Source organism: Macrobrachium nipponense, chromosome 7 (genome assembly GCF_015104395.2).
Source record: "Macrobrachium nipponense isolate FS-2020 chromosome 7, ASM1510439v2, whole genome shotgun sequence".
In the NCBI taxonomy this organism is placed as follows: domain Eukaryota; kingdom Metazoa; phylum Arthropoda; class Malacostraca; order Decapoda; family Palaemonidae; genus Macrobrachium; species Macrobrachium nipponense.
Window position 1 is genome coordinate 90796016 of NC_061109.1, and position 22834 is coordinate 90818849.

At 42.1% G+C, this 22834-nt stretch overlaps 1 protein-coding gene across 2 annotated transcripts in view; it reads left to right on the forward strand.

Annotated features, from left to right (window-relative positions):
- LOC135217428 (prolyl 4-hydroxylase subunit alpha-1-like) overlaps positions 1–22834 on the forward strand; it is a 203802-nt gene that overhangs the window by 33420 nt on the left and 147548 nt on the right. The window lies entirely within an intron of this gene.

Here is a 22834-nt window from a genome sequence, read left to right on the forward strand (position 1 = left end):
CTACTCTTCTCCAACTGCTAGTTCCACTGGGAAGGCGAGCGAGTATCCAATTCCTCCCCCATTCCCTCTCTCCTTACGGCTACGAGGGAAAGGGGAAGGATCCTACAGAGATTTCTCTGTAGGATCCCACGTTGGGGACTGCGCTACCAGGGGGGACCTTCGGGTCCTACCTGACGTAAGCCCCGGTCGTTGAGGAGGGATCCTGCCCCATTCTCGATTTCTACGGGAATCGAGAGGACCACCAGCCGATATCGTTTGACGAATTCGGTGGGGGTTTCGCAGACTGCTTAGAATTCTACGGAATTTCTAGCGCATTCAGAGTGTTAGAGTTTCTTACGATCTCCAAACACTTAGGCGAGACCACGGTCCAAAGTGAGCGAGACGAGAATCCCCCCCCAACCCCGATATGTTACACGATAATCGGGAACCTCGCCTATGCTCGAATTCCTGGAATTTCTAGCATTAGGAAGAAGACTGCTGCTGAAAGAAGACTATCTCACAGTAGGCGACCAACCTGGAATAGAGAAGAACGGACGGGAATATCCAGTTTGGCTGGAACTATCGTCTTAGTATTCTGTTCACCATTGAAGCTTTCCTTCAAGGAAGACTTCTCCTTCACTCTCTTTAATAGAGAACGAAGGTGGTCGATCTCCAATCCTTATTTTGTTTTCTTGAAGGAAAGAATTTAGGATGGAGATCGTTGTTCAGAATCCTACAAATATACTACGTATATTAACCTCGCGACATGATTCTGCTAAGCAGTTGAATGGTCCGAGGGGTAGGCGCATATCCTGGTTATTCTACGGATTGCGACTTAGACGAAAAGTATTCTAATTGAACTGCAACCCGGGTTGCCTGCAACCTCCCAGGAGTTTCCAGTTTCAATTTTATATACTTATGGTGTTGTCACAACAACACCATTTAAGCTTTTATATTTTACCGAAATTCGTTTTGCTTAAATATAATTGCTCGAGCATATCTTTTTATGCTCGGTGGTTCTAGTCCGAACGCATTCCTTCGTGGAAAGATTACTTGGCAACTCAGGATGACGAGTCAGCGACAGCTACTGCGTATTGAATTGCCCGAGGCATTTCAGTATCAGCTGCCGCTTTGAGATAGACGGTTGTTTATGTCTTTCTCACCTGCTTTGATTGAATAACAACCGTATCTCTGCCCAACAATCACGGACTTAAGTCTCTGATTAACGGGGATTCTCGCATACATGAATGACCATCTACTGCTGAGAAACGCTAGTATATTCGTCTTCGGTATTGCGAGAATTTTAAACAGAGATATCTATTCGACTCTCATCTTTCTGTTTACCGCACGGTAACAGAATTCTGTAATAGTCTCTTGCTGCATCGTATCCCGATAATGCGAATGATTTTTGCGGAATCTGAGTTTGTCCTCAAAATATCTTGTATTCGAGGTGTACAATTTTGTTCATTGTTCACCCCGGATTAGCAGATGTATTGAAAGACATCGCCTACTCCCACACCTGCCAGCTCTACTTCCAAACGTTCAGCCCATGAGAAGCAGTTCTTCAAGCGGCTCTCCCCTGTGTTTCATTACTGAAGAACGCCCCGCTTTCATTGCACAACGGACAGCAATGAAATGGCGGTTAGCGTTTTCAGTCATTTGTAAGCACAGGTTTAGAATCTTGAGATTCCTTCTCTCGATTCAGCTGGAAGACGTAGGTTGCATTCATTGCCTACCTTCGTCTTCAACGTCACATAGTGTTGTTTCCCTAAGCTGAGATTCAACGTCTATGAGATTTTCTTGCCATCAGGGACCTCGGTCTTTTGAAGGCAATTGACTTTCGCCTTTTGAGCTTATGCATTAAGAGAATCATCGCCGCGCCGTCCGGCATCGGTGACTAACAAATATTTTATTTGTTTGGTCTCTCAGCATAACTCTTTAAAGGGCGAAGGTCACGTGACTTACCCGGATGCTTGGACAACTTGCCTCTACTGATTCCGAACCAGTCAGTCGGCAGCTGTCAGAGCGCCCGAGTCAGTTACGAACTATGCTGTGGACTTAGTTCGGTTGTTCCAGAGCAATCATTACTTCGTCTTAATAGCTTGTCAGTATGAGTACTGTACATAACCAAAGTCGAGAAGAGGGATAGGTCATACGACTATTCCCTTCTTTTCGTCTTAGGTAACTGCATGACTTCTCTTGAGAAGTCAAGCACAAAGGGATGGGGATTTGTGACGCTCGATTTCGTACCGATCTTCGTAGCGAAGACTCAGAACCCTTCGGTAACTGACGATTGGTTCGAGTCCTTCACAATACCCTCCCTAATGGACGTCACCGCCTCCGATACGAAGGCTATGCTGCTTTGTCCTGTGAAGGTGCGACGGAGCTGTCTGAAGAAACTCGACACCCAGGATGAGTGTGGACGCCTCTTCATCATTCTCTCGCGTTCCGCAAGAACTTCTCCGTGGCGCAGGTAATGAAGGCAGGCGCCTGGTCCAACCGGACCGCATGCACCTCCTTCTACCTTCAGGATATTGCCCACAGTTCCTTGGATCTTTTTCCTTGGGAACCGTGGTGGTTGCTCAACACGTTGTGTAGTTAACCCAGACCCTCGCAGGCTGAACAGCATCGAGTCCTGGTGTGACCGTAAGAATGGATGAGGAATGAGAGTGTGACTGGCTCCTCTTCCCATTTTTTTCTTCCCTCTACCTTTGGGTAGAGGGACACGGTCGTCACCCTGCTGGGTAAGGACGAGATGCAGGTGAGCTACTCAATAGAGCACCATCCTATCCCTTTCAGTAGGGATAGGAGTAAATATCCACCACTTCCTCCAACAAGGGGGAGGAAGTGGATGCCAAATTGAGACAAACCCATCATTTTATGATTGTCTCTTGCAAACAGGAACAAGTTCTTGCTTGCTGGTACGAAGAGATACGCTTGCCTCTCTCTTAGTACTTGGCCCAGAGGTCTGACTATTGATCCCTGCGGTGCACACCCCGATCAATCGGACAGAGGTTTGGATCCCTCCCATTGCTCTTACGACCAGGGAGGCACTCCAGGGTTGGACGAACACCAGTCTGTTCACCAAAAGACTCAGATTCCTCCCACCAAGAAGTGAGTCTTCCTATTGTTAAAGGACCGAGGGTTTGTATTACGTATCGGAACAAATGACAATTTGTCGAAAATTGCATTTTTCCTAACTATACAAACCTGAGGTCCTTTACATATAGTCCCACCTCATGCCACCCCTCACTCTGCAACTTTTTGCATGGGCCTAAAGCAAAAGTGATTCTTCACCTCTCGGGCGCGCGGGCGCGCGCACGATCGGACAAGCAGTTAACTACCGTTCTCCCCTTGTTCGAAGCTTACGACCGTCCCAGCTGCCGCTAGTTACCTTCCTATTGTTAAAGGACCTCAGGTTTGTATAGTTAGGAAAAATGCAATTTTCGACAAATTGTCATTTCTTGCCCTTGAAAACAGGCAAAGTGCTAAGTGCAGTGATAGTGCCCCTAGTGAAGTGGAGGGGGCGTCAGATCGGCCCTATAGCGCCTCTAGGCTGGGACCTCTGCCGGACTCCCAGGACTCAGGGAGAGGGCATGTCGAAGGCCGAAGGAGGGTTACGGGGATCCCCCCACCGATCTGACGTCCCTGCAGCAGTTCTGTGATGCATCCCAGGCCGCTAAGGAGCGTGCTCGAGCACTCATCCTTAAAGATTGTTTCTCGTCTTCCGACGCGTCCTCCCCGCGCAAGGGGTGGGAATCTCGTCCGGATTCGCGGCCTTTGAAGAGGACTTTTCAAGATCTAGACGCTTCACGTCATGCTCTGTCTGATTGGCATTCTTCTCCGGAAAGTGTAGCCTTTCCGCCCCAGAAGAAGTCTAGGACGTCATCTGATGATGACGCCTTCGAGTGCCCCAGTCGCTCTAGAGCCAAGGCTGTTCCTGGGAGAAGGAAAGAAGGGACCCACCGCGTCCCCTCGCCTTCTCACAGGCACAGCTCGTCTCCTCGTAAGGAGACTTCTCAGACTGAGATAATCCTTGCTATGCAACGGCAACTGGACGCTTTACTTAAGCAGAAGGAGACGGTTCCTCGTCGCAAGAAAGACGACAGACTTCCGATCAAGAGAACAAGACAGTCTTCTCCGCCTGCTCCTCTTTCGTCCCCATCTCCTGGTATTTCGCCCTCTAGACTTCGTTCTTCTCCCCAGTGTTCGTCTAGAGGTGGCGGTAGACGTCATGAAAGAGAGAGGTTTCATCACGCTCCCCTCTCTTCTCGACGAGAAGACGCTCGGCATTCCGACCTCGACGTTTCTGCTGGCGACGATGTTGTTCCTGTCGGACGAACTTCAGTACGTTCTGCTCCTCTTCGACATGCTCGTGTCGACGCTCAACGGGACGCTCGTCAGGTGGCAGGCCCTGTTTCTTCGCGGGACGTTCGTAGGGATGCTTCGCAGGACGTTAGGAGAGACGCTCCGCTCGACGCTTCTTTTGACGCTTCGCTGGACGCTCGGTTGGACGCTGATTTGGACGCTCGGAGGGACGCTAGGTTGGACGCTCCGATGGACGCTAGTAAACATAGTCGTAAGAGCACTTTGGATGCGAATGTGGAAGTTCGCTATCACTCGACGCTGTTACCGAGTCTTTTGCTGACGCTTCACGTCTTCCTACAACTTCACGTTCTCCTCAAGTTGTGATTTCTGACCCTGTGACTGTTAAGGATTCTGTTAAGGGTCCGCTACCCTCTTCTTCTCGACATCATTCTGACATGAGACTTGGAGCAAAAGGACTTTTGCCTCTTCCTTCGGGGTTTCACTCGGGTAAGGAAGAAGGGGAACTAAGCTGTTCTTCTGAGGATGTTGACGAAGAACAACCTTCGACGTCGGCTTCTTCAGACTACCAAGTATTGGCTCGGCTGCTTCGTGATTCGTTTGGGGATACCTTCCTTCCTTCTGCCCCTCCTTCTCCGACATCACAGTTTTTGTCGTCGAAAGCAAGCAAGACGCCAGGGTTTGTGAAAATGAAGACGTCGTTGTCTACCAAGAGAGCTTTCCGTAAGGTTAACACCTGGATGGAGTCTAGGAAAGCAAAGGGAAGGACCACTTTCGCCCTGCCTCCGTCTAGACTTAGCGGTAAGGCAGGGATGTGGTATGAAACCGGCGAAGAGTTAGGATTGAAGGTTCCTACTTCAGCGCAAGGAGATTTCGCCAGCGTTGTGGATGCCTCAAGGAGATCTCTTTTAGCCTCAGCTAAAGTGTCGTGGACGACTTCGGAACTTGACCATCTGTTGAAGGGACTTTTTAGGTCCTTGGAAGTCTTTAACTTCTTAGACTGGTGTCTCGGAGTGTTAGACAACCAGTCTCGTAAGCCAGATTCGATCAGCTTGGGGGAGCTGTCCAGTGTATTGTCATGCATGGACAAGGCCGTCAGGGATGGCTCAGAGGAGTTAGCCTCTCATTTTTCAGCAGGCGTGTTGAAGAAAAGATCGCTCTATTGCAACTTTGCGGCTAAGTCTGTCTCTCCCTCACAGAGGACAGAACTTTTGTATGCGCCTTTTTCGAGTCATCTCTTCCCCCAGGCTATGGTGAAGGATCTGGCAGTAAGTCTTCAGGAAAAAGCCACTCAAGACCTTTTGGCCCAGTCGTCGAGACGTCCTGCTGGCCCTTCCACATCTTCAGGAGTCCAATCGAATAGAAAGCAGAAGCCCTTTCGTGGAGGGACTTCTGCTAGATCTTCACCCCGAGGAAGGAGTCTTCCTAGAGGTAGAGCCCCGGCTAAGTCTAGGGGCAGGAAGTGAGAGATCCTTCCTTCAGTCACCGGTAGGAGCCAGGCTGCAGTTGTTTGGAGAGGCCTGGAGAGAAAGAGAGGCGGACACCTGGTCTCTCAACATCATAGAGAAGGGGTACAAGATCCCTTTCGTAAAGCCGCCCCCGCTGACTTCCACTCCCAGGGACTTGTCCCCGTCGTATCCTCGAGAAAAGCGGAAGATACTCTTCGACCTGCTCGAGCAGATGCTCGAGAAGCAAGCAGTGGAACAGGTCTTAAACCTGGCAACGCCAGGATTTTACAACAGATTGTTTCTTGTACCGAAACAATCGGGAGGGTGGCGGCCGGTCTTGGACGTAAGTCGTCTAAACCTCTTTATAGAGAAGCAGAGGTTCAAGATGGAGACGACACAGTCAGTTCTGGGGGCCTTAAGACCTGGAGATTGGATGGTATCACTCGACCTTCAGGACGCCTACTTTCACGTCCCGATACATCCCCAATCTATGAAGTACCTTCGGTTCGTCCTGAAAGGGAAGGTCTTTCAGTTCAGGGCTCTTTGTTTCGGACTGAGTATGGCCCCATTTGTCTTCACCATCTTAATGAAGAATGTGGCGAGGTGGCTCCATCTTACCAACATCAGGATCTTGCTCTATCTGGACGACTGGCTCATACGAGCCTCTTCGCAGACCCGGTGCCTGAAGGACCTGCAAACGACTCTGTCTTTAGCTGCGTCCCTGGGACTTCTGGTGAACTTCGAAAAGTCCCATCTGACCCCAACACAGTCCATCGTGTATCTGGGGATTCAGATGGATTCAGTGGCTTTTCGGGCTTTTCCGTCCTAGGAACGTCAGCAACAAGGCATAGAAAAAGTGTCAGCCTTTCTAGGGAAGGATTCATGCTCGGTGAGGGAATGGATGAGTCTGCTGGGGACCATTTCCTCGCTGGAGAAGTTTGTTTCCCTGGGGAGGCTACACCTCCGACCTCTTCAGTTCTTCCTGTCGGACAGCTGGACAGACAAGGACAACTTCGACATGATGTTAACCATCTCAGAAGAGGTAAAGAGCCATCTAAGATGGTGGCTCGATCCGTGGAAGCTGTCAGAGGGCATATCCCTCAAGCTTCGGAACCCCGACCTAGTGTTGTTCTCCGACGCGTCATCCACGGGGTGGAGAGCAACACTAGGGGGGGAGGAAGTGTCAGGCACCTGGAGAGGGGAACAGGTAGCCTGGCATATCAACTTCAAAGAGCTGGCAGCTGTTCAGTTAGCGCTCCAGTTCTTTCAGGACAAAGTCTCCCGTCGAGTAGTCCAAGTCAACTCGGACAACACCACAGCCCTGGCATACTTGAAGAAACAAGGAGGAACACACTCTCGCTTTCTGTTCGCTCTAGCGAAAGAGATTCTGCTTTGGGCGAAGGCGAGAGAGATCACGATCTTGACAAGGTTCATTGCCGGAGTCGAGAATGTCCGTGCGGATCTCCTCAGTCGACAAGGACAGTTGCTGCCAACAGAGTGGACCCTCAATCAGGACGTATGCCAGGAGCTGTGGGGTCTTTGGGGATGTCCTTTGGTGGACATTTTTGCAACATCAAGAACGGCGAAACTTCCTCTTTACTGCTCCCGGTTCTCGATCCGGGGGCAGTAGCAGTAGACGCCCTTTTATGGGATTGGACGGGCCTAGATCTCTACGCATTTCCCCCCTTCAAGATTCTGGGGGAAGTGATGAGAAAGTTCGCAGCTTCGGAGGGGACGAGGTTGACGTTAATCGCCCCCTTTTGGCCCGCAGCGAACTGGTTCACAGAGGTGATGTCCTACCTGGTGGATTTTCCGAGATCTCTTCCGTTAAGGAGAGATCTACTCAAACAGCCCCACTTCGAGAGGTACCACAAAAACCTCTCCGCTCTGAGTCTGACTGCGTTCAGACTATCCAGAAGTTGGCCAGAGCGAGAGGTTTTTCGAAACCTGTGGCTAAAGCTATCGCCACCGCGAGGAGACCTTCATCAATCGCGGTTTACCAATCGAAGTGGGCAGCTTTTAGAAGCTGGTGTAGAAAGAAAGGAGTTTCCTCTACCACGACCTCTGTGAGCCAGATCGCCGACTTCCTACTTTATCTTAGACGAGATCTGAAGCTTGCAGTGTCAACCATTAAAGGCTACAGAAGTGTCTTATCTGTGGTTTTTCGCCATAGAGGTCTTGACCTCGCTAATAACAAGGATCTCCATGATCTATTGAGATCTTTCGAGACCACCAAGGTGCCGCTACCAAAGTTACCTTCGTGGAACCTGGATGTGGTCCTCAAGTTTTTAATGTCAAGTCGCTTTGAACCTCTTTACTCTACATCTTTGCGAGATTTAACGAAGAAAACTGTATTCCTAACTGCTCTGGCGACGGCGAAGAGAGTTAGCGAGATAGAGGCTATTAGTAAACACGTCGGCTTCAAAGGGCATAATGCGGTCTGCTCTTTAGGTATGTCTTTTCTGGCTAAGAACGAAAACCCTTCCAATCCTTGGCCTAAAACGTTCGAGATCAAGGGTATGGCAGAGATCATTGGTCAAGAGCCAGAAAGAGTCCTGTGTCCTGTTAGGGCTCTTAGAGAATATCTTCGTAGAACAAAGGATTGTAGAGGTTCTGCGGAGAACTTATGGTGTTCGGTCAAGAGACCAAATATGCCCATGTCCAAGAATGCACTGGCATTCTTTTTAAGAAACACCATAAAGGAGGCGCACTCTTCTTGCAAAGACAGTGACTTTAGGCTGTTAAAAGTTAACGCGCACGAAGTAAGGGCTATTTCGACCTCGATAGCCTTTCAGAAAAATATGGCCCTCAAAGACATTTTAAGTGCCACTTTTTGGAAGAGTAACTCAGTGTTCGCCTCGCACTACCTACGGGAGGTGAGAACGACATATGAAAACTGTTACTCTCTTGGACCATACGTCGCCGCAGACACTATTTTGGGGGCAGGAGGTAGCACTCATCCTTTCCCATAGAAAAGGGTAGGTGAGTTTTAATAATTGTAATGTTTATGGTTGTAGGGTCGGCCGCCGAATGCGGTCGTCCCTTCTTTTAGCCTTTGGTATATGGGAGTATTTTGTTAGGCTAACTTAGGTGGTGGTTTTGCCTCGTTACCCTCAGAAGTATGGTCATGGTCTAGTCACATTGTGGTCTCGTCCCCGTTGACAGATCATCTAGAGCGCACCAACTACACAGGTCACTACCTTGTTGGTAACTCTAGTGAAGCAGATGCAGGCTTGGGTGACAGTAATCACGAAGTCAGCTATGCTAACAGGTAAGGAACCAAGATATCTATCATCTACATTTATATGTTTCCTAAAATCCTTTTCTGTCTCTCCCACTGCCAAAGGTGGGATTCAGCTATATATATATCTGACAGGTAAGTTTCATGAACAAAATGATATTGTTAAGATACAATAAAGTTTGTTCATACTTACCTGGCAGATATATATATTTTAAGTACCCACCCACCTCCCCTCAGGAGACAGTGGAGATAGAAATCTGATAGAAAATGGGAATGGTTCCTGATACCCGCCTCCCAGCGGCGGGAATGGGTACTAACCACCCTACTCCCACTACGTGTGTCGTAAGTTTTTAGAAATTCTGTCGGACTTCAGAGAATACAGCTATATATATATCTGCCAGGTAAGTATGAACAAACTTTATTGTATCTTAACAATATCATATTTACATGTAAAATGCGGTTCAAGATACGAAAAGCTCAGGTTATGAAGGCTGCCTCAGAACGGATTAATTTCGTATGTCGAGGTACCACTGTACTAGGTCATCAAGCTGCCTATGCGAAATTCAAATCTGTTGTGTGAGAAATTCGTAGCAGACTTAAGAGTGTATGTACCGAAGAAAGCTTAGCGGAGATGATCGATGCTCTTAAGGAAATTACAAATAAATCCAATTAGTTATTTTCAGAGATTCGAAGAAAATCATCTCCTTCTCAGGAAGTTATCCAAAAACAGGATGTATTAGCGGCTGTCAGTCAAGACATACTTAGTCTATTGAATTCCTGTATGGTGTAGTCAAATGAATCAGATTTTGATAAGGAAGCAGAAGCAGTTTGGCTTCGGCTCCTGCTTGACCATTGCTACGCTAAGTCGACATATGGAAGTACCGTATCCAGGTGTAAAAGCGTAGGCTCCGAACATTCACAGGCATCTCAGAAATGTATTAAAGTTGCAGCAAAGCTCGCTGCTAAGGAAAGAAGAATTGAAAATGGAGGCTGCCATTGAGGCTCAACGATCACAACTGAAGATGGTAGAATTGGAGAAGTCTAAGAATGTTGAAGGCTAAACTTAATGCTTATGATTCAGCAAGTCAGCACCGTCAGGACTTATCTTCCGTTCCGTCGGAGACCCATTGTGTGCATAAAAAGGTCTCCCCCAAGGGTTCATGAAACAGCATTGCAGTTCTTCGTTTCTTTCAACTGCAACTTCTCTGACTCCTGCAGAATCATTGGTTTCCCCTCTTAGGTCTTCCGCCTCTAAGTTTGTTCCTGCTTTACCTTTGCATCCTGCTCCTCAACACCTGACCCTCCGATATCGCACTAATGTTTCTGTCCCAGTTCAGCAGCCCTCTGGAAATAGCATATCAGTCTTGGCTCAACAACAACCTAGTCCTCAGCCTTTACAGCAGAGCCTTTCAGCTCCAGCTCACTTACCTGATGTTAATTCCACAACTGTCTTAGCTCAAGCACTGCATGATACTATGTCATTGAATCGTTTACCAGTTCCTACACCTAGCATTTTCAATGGTGACCCTCTCCAGTTTATTGAATGGCAAGCATCATTTACTGCTCTAATTGATAACAAGGGTGTACCTGCTTCACAGAAGTTTCATTACCTGAAACAGTATTTAAGTGGCAAAGCAAGGAATGTAGTTGAGAGAACTTTTTTCCGTACAGACGACAATGCTTATGTTCAAGCTTGGGAGAAGCTTTGTAAGAGGTATGGCCAGCCGTTTGTTGTTCAGCGATCATTTCGACAGAAGATTGCACTGTGGCCAAGGATTGCTCCAAAGGATTATGTAGGGCTTCGATGCTTTTCTGACTTTGAATTCGTGCTGTGATGCCATACCACATGTTCCAGGCTTGAGCATACTGAACGATTGTGAAGAGAACCAGAAGATTTTGCACAAGTTACCAGATTGGGTTACCTCACGATGGAATCGCACAGTCACTGCAGACCTAGAAGAGACAGGATGTTACCCAAATTTTAAATCTTTCACTGTTCCTCACCAGGGAAGAAGAGATAGCTTGTAACCCAATTTCTTCTCAGTTGGCGCTTCAAATCATAGAAACTGAACGGTCCTCCCGTGGGAGGAAATCGAACGGTCACACCTTGTCTACATCATCAACCAAAGCATCTGAATTGAAAGCTAGTTTACTGCCAAGCTCTTCATCATCAACTGCCCTTCCAGCTACCCCCTCAACGACAATGACCAACTGAAAATTTCTAAATTGTCACTTCTGCAAGCAGGATCATTCAATACATCATTGTAAACCCTTCTTGATTCTTGAAGAAGAGGTTGGAAGACAGAAGGGCCTTTATAGTAAAAAATCATCTTTGCTTTGGATGCCTCAGAAAAGGCCATAGTTCAAAGGAGTGTAAGCACCGCAGCACTTGCGCTACATGTCAGAAGCGTCACCCAGCGTTGCTCCATGGAGACTTATCATCCGCACCTGATGCAGCAAGTGGAGATAAGCCTGTTAAGGACAATCACCAAGAGGCTACACCTGAAAATAATAAAGTAGCACCCTCATCCGTTTCATGTCACACTAATATAGGTGAAGGTGGGAGTACCAGTATGATTGTTCCAGTATGGGTATTTGGTGCTGATCGGTCAAACCAAGAAGTACTTGTATATGCTCTACTGGATACTCAAAGTGATACTTCATTTATATTGGAAGACGCTGTAGCAGCCCTTTCAGTTCAGAGAACTCCAGTGCAGTTAAAATTCTACAATGACGGCCATTGATTGTATTTAGAGATGTGATGCTTTTAAAGGTCTTCAGGTCAGAGGTTTTTCTTCTCACACTTATGTTGCTATCTGTCGTGCCTATACTAAAGATTATATTCCTGTAGAAAAGACGCATATTCCAACCTCAGAAACTGCGATGGCCAGGCAACGTCTTAAAGGTATTGCCTCAGAGTTACTGCCTCTTTAGGACTGCAAAGTTGGTCTCCTCATTGCGTTTGATACTCCACAAGCGCTCATCCCTCGAGAAACTATAGTTGGCAACAATTTAGAGCCATATGGTGTTAGGATTGACCTAGGCTGGAGTATTGTTGGTTGTGCATCTCCTCGTCTTGATAAATTGAGTGGAACTGTTCATCGTATTTCTGTAAAAGAATCGCCTGTTGTATCACCTAGAGAAGTTCTTCAAATGCTGGAATCAGACTTTGCAGATACTGATGATGAGATCTTAGTGTCTCAAGAAAACATACAGTTTGTGAGAATCATGGAGAAGGAAATCCATCAGAAACGTGATGGATATTATGACGCTGAGGTAGTGAGAGAGGGGCGTGTTGATGGTGAAGCGTGGTACATACCTCACCATGGATTGTACCATCCTAAGAAGCCAAAGAAGATTCGTGTAGTATTTGATTGTTCTGCTAAATTTAAAGGTACAGGCGGTCCCCGGGTTACGACGGGGGTTCCATTCTTGAGACACGTCGTAAGCTGGAACATCATCAAAAATCCTAAGAAAACCTTACTTTTAATGCTTTGGGTGCATTGAAAACTATGTAAACTGCATTCTTATGGCATTTTTCATCAAAAAAACCTTCAAATATTGATTATTTTGCATTTTTGGTGTCATATTTCATCTCCCAGATGAGTGTTGTAGGCGTCATAACCCTGGAACATGCGTCGTAACCCTGGAAGTAACGTCTATTGACAAGCGTAACCTCGGAACGTCGTAAGCCGACACTGTCGTAACTCAACGACCATCTTCTTACTGGACCTGAGCTTACAAATGAGCTTATTGGAGTCATGATACGTTTCCAGAAAAATTCTATCGGAATTATGTGTGACATAGAACAAGTGTTTCATCACTTCCATGTATGTGAACCAGATCGTAATTTTCTTCAATTTTTGTGGTGGGTAGATGGTGATGTGAATAAAGAACCCCAAGAGTTCCGTATGAAGGTGCACCTGTTTGGAGCTGCATCCTCTCCAGGATGTGCTAACTATGGCTTTAGGTCTTTAGCTAAAAAGTATGAGGCTCGGTACCCTCAAGCGTCTAAATTTTTCTGTTGAAACTTCTATGTGGATGATGGGGTAACTAGTGTTCCGTGTAGATGAGGCTACAAAACTTGTGAAGGAGGCCACAGAACTGTGTTGTAAAGGTGGATTAAGATTACACAAATTAATTTCTAATGACAGGAGTGTGTTGGAGAATATTCCTATTTCCGAATGTGCATCTAAAGTTAAAGAAGTTGATATTTCCGCCAATACACTACCTGTTGAAGCAGTACTTGGTCTTCAATGGTCCTTAGAAGAGGATATGCTTACCTTCTCACAATCCCATTTACAGCATCCAGCAACCCGCAGAGGTATCCTATCAGCTGTTGCATCTCTGTTTGACCCCTTGGGACTTATTGCAACGTATATCTTGAAAGGAAAGAGAATTCTGCAAGAGATGTGTTATCGTGGAGTGGGATGGGATGACCCGCTGCCTTGCGAGCTGAATTCAGAATAGGAGACATGGAAGAAGGATCAAGGTTTGCATCAATTCAGAATTCCTCGGTGCTACCATCCACCAGGATTTAATGTTGCACAAGTTGAACTTCACCACTTTTCAGATGCTAGTACCATGGGATATGGTCAGTGCTCCTATTTGCGTCTCATTTCATTAGATGGAAAAATTCATTGTTGCACAGTGACAGGAAAATCTAGAGTAACTCCAACAAGGGTTACTACTATTCCACGCCTTGAGCTTACAGCAGCTGTTGTGTCAGTTAAAGTAAGTTGCCTTTTAAGGAAGGAATTTGATTATGAAAATGTTGAAGAGTTCTTCTGGACAGATTCGAAGGTTGTGTTAGGTTATATACATAACAAAGCAAGGCGTTTCCATACATTTGTGTCTAATAGAATACAGTTCATAAGTGATAAGACAAATTTAGAGCAATGGGGATTTGTTCCCACTGATCAAAACCCAGCTGATCTTGCTTCACGTGGTCTTACAGTCGAAGATTTATGCAATTCAATGTGGTTAATAGGTCCAGCATTTCTCTGGAGCATGCAGAAGAGTAGACAGCCAGTAGAGGAACAGAAATTGGCAAACTTACCTGAAGATCGAATAGAAGATGCACCTCCTTTCACCTTCAGTGGTATGGATTGTTTTGGACCCTTCCTTATCAAGGAAAGATCTAAGGTCTGATCACCAGTGTGAATTTGTTATGAATGCTCCACACTAGTCATACTGGAGGAGTGTGGGAGAGGCAATTAAGGACTGCAAGGAGTATTTTATCCTCCTTGATGAATGAAGCCAAGGCCCGATTAGACTCTTTGGCCTTTCGTACACTTCTTTATGAAGTGATTTATATAATGAATAGCCAACCCTTAACTACTGATACTTCCGGTGACCCATTGAGCCTGGAACCATTGACTCTAATCATGTACTTACTATGAAGAATAATGTTGTTTTCCCACCTCCAGGTCAATTTGTAAAGGAAGATGTTTATATTAAGAAACGGTGGAGAAGAGTGCAGTATTTAGCTGAACAATTCTGGTCACGCTGGAGAAAGGAATACAGGCGGCCCGCAGTTAACAGTGCAATTGCTTAACGGTGAATCGGTTTATGGCTGTCGTCAAAAATGTTCATTAAAAAAAATAAGACATTTTAAGGTATTTTTATGGCACAATTTTCGGTCAACAGCGCCGCTAGTGCCGTTATGTCTAACGAGTACATACATTTGTAGAAATACCGCTCAGCGCATAAAGGTTATGCAAATGATATTAAAAAATTGTATTGAGAGTTATTACATTGGTATTAGGGTAAAATATATGCCTCTGACGTTGTTCTCTGCTGAAAATATCGAGTTAAATGAGTGCAAATTTAGCTGTGGATGTGTTGATTTATAAATGTTCATGCTTTTATGTTTAAAATGTATATGAAAATATATTATGTATGTATTTTTATTTCTGCACATAAATATGATACAAGGCAGCTTTTGAAACTGCCCTTCACTTTATCAAATATGATGTTTTTTCATGTTTATTCTTGTAAGCCGCTGTCTGCCGCTCTTCCGAAAATATTGAGTGAAAAAAAGTGCAAATTTAGCGATCGATGTGTCGATTTTATAAATGTTCATGCTGTAATGTTTAAAATGGGTATGCAAATGTATATGTATAGGGTATTTTTAATTCTGCGCAGAAATATGATACTAAGGCAGCTTTTGAAACTGGCGTTTACGTTATCAAATATGATGTTTTTTCACATTCATTTTTGTAAGCAGCTGCCTGCCGCTCTTCTGAAAATATGGAGTTAAAAAGAGTGCAAATTTATCTATCAATGTATCGATTTTATAAATGTTCATGCTCTTATGTTTAAAATGTGCATGAAAATATATTACGTATAGGGTATTTTAATTTTTGTACATAATTATGATACAAATTAAGGCAGCTTTTGTAACTACCCTCCACGTTGTCAGAGGATGTTTTTTCATGTTCGTTCTTGTCCGCCAATGTTCCGAAAAATGCATGGTGTTATTTTATTAATTATGCATCTTTTCCATAAATCCTTTAAAAAGTTATACATTACTTCACTGTATCCAATAATATTGTATGTATTCTCATATTATTGTATTATAAAATACTATGGCAAATCTAAGTTGGTATTCCGCGGAGTGGCCAATGTTTTGGTTTCAAATCAGCAAATGGCAAACATGAGTTTGTTTCGCCATATTTAATGCAATTCTGAGCGAATTTTCTTGCTTCTAGTTGGTATAAACAAATATCTAGATACTTGACTTATATCAGACAAGGTTATTTTTCCTTATACGACGTGGTTTTAGGTGGAAATATGAATTCAATACTATGTCTCGTAGTGATTGGGAACTTTTTTTTTTCGTTAACCCTTAAACGCCGAATGGACGTATTAAACGTCGAGTCAAAATGTCTCCCGTATGCCGAATGGACGTACCATACGTCGACTCAAAAAAGTTTTTTTAAAAATTCGCGGAAAAATACTTATAGGCCTACCAGCCAAAAACTTTTGAATCACGCGCCTTGGGGGATGCTGGGAGTTCACGGATCAAGGCGTTGTTTTGTTTACAATCGTTACGCAGGCGCGCAAGCGCGAATTTCTTTCTTATCGCACTAAAAAGTATCAGTGACACATCTCAAAAATTATTTCGTCACTTTGACATAATTTTTGCACCGTTTTAAATTATCCGTTACATGAAGTATTATATATGAAAATGTGTGCAATTTCATTTAGAATACAACAAAAAAATACTCATGATTGTAGCTTTTATCAGTTTTGAAATATTTCCATATAAATAACAATAAGTGCCAAATTTCAACCTTCGGTCAAATTTGACTCTACAGAAATGGTCGAAAAACGCAATTGTAAGCTAAAACGCTTATATTTTAGTAATATTCAACTATTTACCTTAATTTTGCAACAAATTGGAAGTCTCTAGCACAATATTTCGATTTATGGTGAATTTATGAAAAAACTTTTTCCTTACGTCCGCACGGTAACTCTTCCGAAAAAAATCATACATGCGATTGTGGTAATGTTTGCACCATTTTAAAATTAGCCGTTACATAAGTTTTATATATGGAAATGTGCGCAATTTCATGCACAATACAACTAAAAACAACCCATGGTTGTAGCTTTTATCAGTTTTGAAATATTTTCATATAAAAATGATAAGTGACAAATTTTCAACCTTCGGTCAATTTTGACTCTACCGAAATGGTCGAAAAACGCAATTGTAAGCTAAAACTCTTATATTTTAGTAATATTCAATCATTTACCTTCATTTTGTAACAAATGGGAAGTCTCTAGCACAATATTTCGATTTATGGTGAATTTATGAAAAAAATAACATTTTCTTTACGTCCGCGCGGTAACTCTTCCGAAAAAGTCATACGTGCGATTGTGGTAATGTTTGCACCATTTTAAATTAGCCGTTACATAAAGTTTTATCTATGAAAATTTGCGCAATTTCATGTAGAATACAACGAAAAATAATTGAAGGTTGTAGCTTTTCTCATTTTCGAAATATTTGCATATAAATCACGATAAATAGAAAAAAAACCACGTTCGGTCAACTTTGACTCTACCAAAATGGTCGAAAAACGCAATTGTAAGCTAAAACTTTTATATTTTAGTAATATTCAATCATTTACCTTCATTTTGCAACAAATTCGAAGTCTCTAGCACAATATTTCGATTTATGGTGAATTTATGAAAAAAAACTTTCCTACCCTCCGCGCGCGGATTCTCCGCCATAAATCTCCGAAATGGGTACATCGCATTCTCGGAAAATTTGCTCCGTTTCATATTAGGCATTTCATAGTTTTATATATGATAATGTGCGCAATTTCATGTAGAATAAAAGGAAAAATATTTGAAGGTTGTAGCTTTTCTAATTTCCGAAATAATTGCATATAAAATAAAATTTATAAAATAATTTCGACATTTGGTCAACTTTAACTCGTCCGAAATGGTCGAAAACTGCAATTGTAAGCTAAAACTCTTACAGTATCGTAATATTCCATCATTTAACTTCATCTTGAAACAAATTTGAAGTCTCTATAACAATATTTAGATTTATGGTGAATTTAAAAAAAAAATATTTTTTTACGTCCAAGCGTTACGTATTCATGCATCATTTTGTGATAATATTTTTTCTGTGTTGCTTTTATCGTTTTACAATGTGTTATATACCAAAAAGATCGCAATTTAGTTTACATTACAACGAAAAAAACAGTAACTTGTTACCTTTAACCATTTTGCGCACAGCGCGATTTGAATACAATTATATATGAAATTTCGTTTTTGCGCTATCATATATCGCATTATTTATATATGATAATGATAATTTTTTTCATTTCTGATGGTTGCATACTAAACTTCAGGCAATGACAAAAAAAGGAGCCAAAAATTAACTCTTAATCTTCAAAACTAAGTGCGCTGTGATTTTTTGAAAACATTATTTTTTCCGCTTCCGCGCTCACTCCAAACCGGCCCCGGCATTCAGGAGAGGTTTTGATTTTTACCGCTTCGGCGTTTAAGGGTTAATAGATTACATTGGCGGCATGTTTATTGCGTGAAAAAATTACGTGATTCCATTTGCAATTTTCCTTTATATCATCATAATACGAACTTTACGTTATGTACTTATATCGGCGTGAAACCAACAGTAAAATGTGTTCTTTCAAGTCCAGTAGTTTTGATTAAAATTATTTTATCTCAATTTTATCTATGGTTGTGTTTGATGGCATACGTTTACTGGAGTTTTATCCTTGTTGCCGATGCATGATAATAGTCATTAGCAGCTTGAACAGTTTTCCCAGCTTCATTTATAACTAGGTTTAAATTTAACAGTATATTTCCCGATTGATCTTTGATCTGTATTGATCTTTGATCTATAGCGAATAGTTATTACATTAAGATATCTCGGTTCTATTCTATATAACGTCATCTATAACAACTAAGGTAATAGTGTACTATTGTATGAGGATTGAAATACAAGCCAAACGGATGTTATCGAATTCGGTTGTACTTAAAAGAAAAAAAAAAAAGTCGTTTCACGTTCGGTTGTTCATGGCTGTACATGTTTATGCAACGAGTATAACGTTAAAACCATACTTTCATCATTATCTTTTGCTGTTTTTGAACTTATGTAACTAGAAGATGGGATAAAGTTAGGCTACTGTAATTTGGTCTCTCATAAAATCGGATTATCGTAAGACAAATTATCGCAACTTGAACACTACAGCTACCTATACACTGTATAACACCTTATAATATCTTTACATACTCTACACACCCAAAGGATTAAAGCTAGGCTTTTTTCACTTCACAGTGTTTATAATACTATAATGTACTCTACAGTAAATTCTATAGATCTATATTGGATAAATATAATTTTACTCCTTGTGCTGTTAACTGGTCTAGAATTTCAAAGGGTGCAGCCGTAGGCTTTAAAATCGCTTAGTGTCGAAAATCACTTAACGTCGGCGGCCAGGAACGGAACCCTGCCGCTAACTGAGGGCCGCCTAGCTGTATCTCCAATTTGTACATAAATGTCAGAAATGGTGTACTCCTAGGAGAAACATTAAGTGTGGGGGTATTGTGTTAGTGCATAAACCATAAAGAAACACTACCAAGTGTTATGGCAACATATACATAATATACTACGACAGGTGCATACCTTTTATAAGGAAGAAATACGTCATTTCAAATTAATATAAGGGGAGATACGTTTGTATCCCCTCAGAGTTGCCGTACTCGTCTCGAACAGAGCAATTTGAGCTTATGCCACTGCGCACTTGGTTACGATTATGTACTTACGTACGTACACTCGATCATAGACAATCTCAACTTCGAGTAGCTAACTTAACATCTTGGTAAGATGAAAACCAAATCGGTTTCCCAGTCCACCAATTTCCATGGGTCCTGTCATGAATGCTAAATGAATGATTTCCATCATTACATTATGATTATTTTTTACTTAAAAAACGGCATTTCTTTGAAAAATAGATTTTAAAAATTATTTTGTGGCTGAAGCTTTTATATATCATATATAATATATATAATATATATATATATATATATCCACTATATATATATCTATATATATATATATATATATATATATATACAAAATATTATATATATATATATATATATATATTATATTATATATATATAGATATATATATATATATATATTTATATATACACACACATCGAGCTACAAATGTCCTTTAATATCTAATTTACTCTACCTCGGAATTAATATATTTTCATATATGCTTAACAGAAGGGGAATTTTATTAGGCGATAATAGAATTGTCGGCACCCGGGCGCAAACCCAGGACACCATACAAATCCAGGGCGTCAGTGAAGCTATTTACCCACTCCACCACTGCAAGAGGCTATAAGTTTATGCCATCTCTCATCCTCAAATACCTTTCGCGCTCAGGTATTCGCTGATTTTGAGCCAGCATTAACCCACCTCGACCTCGGTAGTGTTGTAGTGCTTATGACAGCACGTAGCCATTATATAAGTCATATCACATTACCGTGATTCATATACATACATCGAGCTACAAATGTCCTTTAATATCTAATTCACTCTACCTCGGAATTAATATATTTTCATATATGCTTAACCGAAGGGGAATCTTATTAGGCGATAATAGAATTGTCGGTGCCTGGGCGCAAACCCAGGAAACCATACAAATCCAGGACATCAGTGAAGCTATTTACCCACTCCACCACCGCAAGAGGATATAAGTTTATGCCGTCTTTCACCCTCAAATACCTTTCGTGCTCAGGTATTCGCTGATTTGGAGCCAGCATTAACCCACCTCGACCTCGGTAGTGTTGTAGTACTTATGACAGCACATAGCCATTAGTTAAGTCATATCACATTACCGTGATTCATAGACATACATCGAGCTACAAATGTCCTTTAATATCTAATTCACTCTACCTCGGAATTAATATATTTTCATATATGCTTAACCAAAGGGGAATTTTATTAGACGATAATAGAATTGTCGGCACCCAGCTGCAAACCCAGGACTCCATACAAATCCGGAACGTCAGTGAAGCTATTTACCCACTCCACCAATGCAAGAGGCTTTAAGTTTATGCCATCTCTCACCCTCAAATACCTTTCCCGCTCAGGTGTTCGCTGATTTGGAGCCAGCATTAACCCACCTCGACGTCGTTAGTGTTGTAGTGCTTATGACAGCACGTAGCCATTATATAAGTCATATCACATTACTGTGATTGATATACATACATCGAGCTACAAATGTCCTTTAATATCTAATTCACTCTACCTCGGAAGTATTATACGTATTTACATATATGCTTAACCGAAGGGGAATTTTATTAAGTGATAATAGAATACCTGAACGTGAAAGTATTTGAGGTTGAGAGATGGCATAAACTTATATCCTCTTGCGGTGGTGGAGTGGGTAAATAGCTTCACTGACATCCTGGATTTGTATGGTGTCCTGGGTTCACGCCTGGGCGCCGACAATTCTATTATCGCCTAATAAAATTCCCCTTCGGTTAAGCATATATGAAAATGTAATAATTCCGAGGTAGAGTGAATTAGATATTAAAGGACATTTGTAGCTCTATGTATGTATATGAATCACGGTAATGTGATATGACTTATATTAATGGCTACGTGCTGTCATAAGCACTACAACACTACCGAGGTCGAGTTGGGTTAATGCTGGCTCCAAATCAGCGAATACCTGAGTGCAAAAGGTATTTGAGGGTAAGAGACGGCATAAACTTATAGCCTCTTGCATTGGTGGAGTGGGTGAATAGCTTCACTGACGTCCTGGATTTGTATGGTGTCCTGGGTTCATACCTGGGCGCCGACAATTCTATTGTCGCCTAATAAAATTCTCCTTCGGTTAAGCATATATGAAAATATATTAATTCCGAGGTAGAGTGAATTAGATATTAAAGGACATTTGTAGCTCGATGTATGTAGTATATGAATCACGGTATGAGATATGACTTATATAATGGGTTAATGCTGGCTCCAAATCAGCGAATACCTGAGCGCGAAAGGTATTTGAGGGTGAGAGACGGCATAAACTTATAGCCTCTTGCGGTGGTGGAGCGGGTAAATAGCTTCACTGACGCCCTGGATTTGTATGGTTTCCTGGGTTTGCGCCCGGGCACCGACAATTCTATTATCGCCTAATAAAATCCCCCTTCGGTTAAGCATATATGAAAATATATTAATTCCGAGGTAGAGTGAATTAGATATTAAAGGACATTTGTAGCTCGATGTATGTATATGAATCACAGTAATGTGATATGACTTTTATATATATATATATATATATATATATCTATATATATATATATATATATATATATAATATATATATATAATATATATATATATATATATATATATATCTATATATATATATATATATATAATATATTATATATAATTATATATTTATATAATATATATATGTGTGTGTGTGTATGTGTGTGTGTGTGTGTCTGTCTGTCTGTCTGTCTAATAAAAGGAGCCCATAAAAACGCTAAAATATAGAGGGTACTTTATTTCAGAGACTGCTGTCTGAGGAGAGATACAGCAGTCTCTGAAATATAGTACTTTCTATCTATATTTTGGCGTTTTTATGGGCTCCTTTTATTAAATGGAATTCTGTTGTAACAGAACATATTATCAGTCATCTTTGGCTCATTATTGAATATATATATCATCATGATGGGTATCACTCGATTCGAGTATGAATGCTGTGGGATGTGGTTATTGATGGGTTCTTATGTGGCTAATGAGACCAATTCTCGAGCCACATACTCTGTCACAATTGGGGCATGTGTTGTTAGGTAGGAGTGGAGGTTGTGGGTGGATCTGACGAGCTTGTCTTGCAGCTCTACGGTTCTCCAGATGCTGCTTTCTGTTCTCTTCATAATTTTTAATTCCATCTTTCACTTTAACCCTCCAAGCAGATGGCTCCACTGCATCGGTCTCCCATGTTTTATAATTAATGTTACAAAGTTTTAAGTTGTCTTTTAAGATGTCTTTGAATCTCTTTCTTGGTTTGCCAACATTTCGAGTCCCGTCATTTAGTTCTGAGTAAAAGAGCTGCTTAGTGTTTTGTCGTCATTATTTTGGGTCTGCTTTAGTTATATGACCCATACGACAATTCTTCACTCTTACCTGTAGGTAGAGGGAAAGATGGTGTTTTAGTATTGGAGGTAATATTCCATTTCTCGTCGCCGAGGTTCCGGGATGAAGGGCGATAATAAAGCGATATCTTCTGGCTTGTGTTTATTGGCTAAAACTACATTGAAGAAGGTGGGTAGTTGA